This window comes from Porites lutea, chromosome 4 (assembly GCF_958299795.1).
Source record: "Porites lutea chromosome 4, jaPorLute2.1, whole genome shotgun sequence".
Classification (NCBI taxonomy): domain Eukaryota; kingdom Metazoa; phylum Cnidaria; class Anthozoa; order Scleractinia; family Poritidae; genus Porites; species Porites lutea.
This window is the reverse complement of record NC_133204.1, coordinates 28,565,683-28,568,909: the sequence shown is the minus strand read 5'-3', so window position 1 is coordinate 28,568,909 and position 3,227 is coordinate 28,565,683. Positions and strand designations below refer to the sequence as shown.

Genomic DNA, 3,227 nt, shown 5'->3' with positions numbered 1-3,227 from the left:
CTGGGTGAAATTTCCGAACAGGTACCCTTTAATTTTCGGATCACTATAACTTTCAGCTAGGAAAACTAGCCTAAATTACAGTCACTAAAAATACATTAAAAGTTAAAAGTACAACAATATTAAAAAAAAAATCATTTAAAGAAGCTAAAATACAACATTTAAGATATATTTATAAGCTAAACTGATAAAAAATTAACAAGTAACCAAAAAACTTTTGATTTATATAAAATATAATTCGAAAGTACGAGTGTTAAAAACCACAGCTTACTTAGAATCCTTCATTTCACCATAGTTATTAGAGGAGACTGGTTATGAAAAGCGGCAAACATCAATGATAAAAACAACAGTGCTGCAGTTTATGTTGGAAGCACCCTGAAAGTGCACAATCCTTTGTTTTCTGTTGGCAAATTGTTACGGAACAAATTAATGCAACGTTTTTATTGGTCAATACAATCAAAATGATAGGAATTCTTTTGAACGTTGGGCACTTTCAGGTTCACAAAAACATATAACAAAGGAGTCTGACGGGTTTCATAACCATTCCACTCAATTAACTATGATTTCACTTGCAATATTATTAAAAAGTTTAGATCCACTTTCTTGCCGTCTCAGTTCTGACTTTGGGGAACAGCAAGTTCTGCCCACTTCTCCTCGTGTTGTGGATTATTCTAAAAGCCTTAAAATAATCTTTAAAAAACACTGGACGGGATCCCTTCGAACATTTAAAAGTCCAATTAATAGTATGCATGTCAGGCCTCATAGACAAGGGAAGCCACTTTAAATTCTTCTCGGCGTCTGAATCTCTATTCTTCAAAACAATCTTTGCTGCCCTTCTCTGTGCTCGATCTAACTTATCACGTGTTTTTTCCCATTGCTGCAACATCGCAATAATCCATAACGTTAACCGGCAGAACAAGAGACTGATGAACTTTATTGGCTGCATCGACAGTTAGGTTGTTTTTAATTCGCCCGATGCTTTTGGAAATCTTAACCAGTAGCTTATCCAAGTTGCATCTATTAGCACACCAAGGTATTTGTAATGTTGGACTTGGTTTATCGGCTTGTCCCCGAGGCAAGCTAAAAATGGCCCGTCTGAAAGGGTAGCCGAAGCGATTCGTTGTTGTGTGCTGAAAAGAACGCATTCGGTCTTCACAGGATGAATGCACAGCTTATTAACATAGGTCCAGGTCTGCAACTGTTTTTATTAGGTCTTTATTCAAAACAGTCCTTATGTTTCCGATATTGGAGCCAGCGTAGAAAAGGACAGCATCGTCTGCATAAAGTAGGAGCTTTGACTGAAGTAAACAGTTGGGTAAGTCATTGATGTAAATCGAAAACAATCTGTCAAAGCCTAGCCAAGAGTCATTCCATATTCTATGGTTTGATATAACTACAAATCCGTTAATTAGACCACCCTATTTCTGCGACCAGATTTTCATAGCCCAACAGTTTTCGTATTACAGCTTTCCACTGTGTATGGCTAAATCTTACCGTAGAAGTCATTTTGTTTTATTTGTTGAATAGATGAAGAAGAATGGGTGGCCGTCTAAGCCAACCCAACTGCAGTGAAGTGAACTGAAGTGAAGCGAAGTGAAGTGTAGTTAAGTGAAGTGAAGTGAAGTGAAGTGAAGTGAAGTGAAGAACTAATGAACTTGTGGCCCTCTACTAGGTAATAATTTTACAATGTTTTTATAGGAAGATGAAAGTTTACATATACAAACGCTGTAATATTTTACGAATGCATAGGTTTTCCGGGGGTTGGTTATGTACGGGACGCATTTATATTGGAGCGTGCGGAGAAACAATCGCCCCCACCTAGCCTAAATGTGAGCTTCATTATCATGGTTATCAGCTGAGTAACAATTTCATCAAGCGTTGTCTTATAATCGAAAAAAACACCCTGAGGGCATTCGGCAAGCATAACTCTCAACTCATCAATACGCGAATGTGCTAATATTCATAATTATTTTCTAAGAAAGTAGACACACTTGATAACGGGTACCCACGCTGATAATGTTAAGTCTTTTACGCTGGGTTTTCTTTTTCCACGCAACACAATCAGTCTTAAGCAGTAGGCCTTTTAGTCTTGGTCAATGGCTCCCTTCCGACTGGAACGTTACTGACGAATGGTTGGCCAACGTGATCCACGAGTGTCAATGTAAATACAAAGATAAGTTAGAAATGCTTTCGGCTCTTCATTATTTTATGTCCCACAAGCTGAAGATGATGAAACAGCCCTGTGTGCACTTCGATCTTCAGATACTAAAATTACCGATAAACACCTCCGTCTCTATAAACCGGTCGAAGATTTGAAGAATGCTATTCTCACCGACCCTGCGATCTACATGTTCTTTCATCAAATGTTTTGGCAACAGTGTCATCTTCCAGACTCTTCAGAAGGAACAAAAATTCCGTCCTGGCAATTGATGATAATAATAATGGACCACATCATGACAACAGCTCCAGTGTTTAACAAAACTGCATTGGTTTGCTTTCCAATCAAAGGTATCTTGAACTGGCCGATGGCTACCACCGCCGGATTTGCTGCCTTCCTGAACGACAAAGTCAACAGGTTGTTCAAGAACATTCTCAACTATTTGGGAGAGTTCCTGTCAACTCCAGAGTCTCGCTATGTCTTGACTGACCATCCTCGACATGGTTGGTTTGGTGAGGATGCAATGGAAGCAATGCCAAACTTTGTTGAGGAGTTTAAATGCGATCCAGATGCCCCTCATTATGGTTTCAAGTAATGGGATGATTTTTTCACCAGAGAGGTTCGTCCTGGAGTTCGTCCAGTAGAATTTTCAGACGATGATTACATTGTTACAAACGCTTGTGAGTCGGCGCCTTGCCAGATAGCTACATGCGTCAAAAAGAGGGACTTCTTTTGGATTAATAGACAACGGTACTCTTTGTATTTTATGCTGAACAAGAGTGACCTGGCCAAGAAATTTTATGGTGGAACCGTCTACCAAGGGTTTCTTAGCGCCACCAGCTATCACCGATGGCACAGCCCGGTGTCTGGTACCATTTACAAAACAGAACTTGATGGTTCTTATTACTCGCAGACCCATAACATTCAGGACGAGCCCACATCACTCAAAATGTCTCAAGGATACCTGGCCCAGGTAGCTTCCCGAGGGATAATCTATATAATGGCTCATAATCCTGATATTGGATTGATGTGTTTCGTAACAATCGGTATGTCAGAAGTCTCTTCAAACGAA

At 39.5% G+C, this 3,227-nt stretch overlaps 1 pseudogene; it reads left to right on the top strand.

The window, feature by feature from the left end:
• The first annotated feature begins 1,918 nt into the window (after positions 1-1,918).
• The window catches only part of LOC140934503 (uncharacterized), a 1,522-nt pseudogene continuing 213 nt past the window's right edge, over positions 1,919-3,227 (top strand).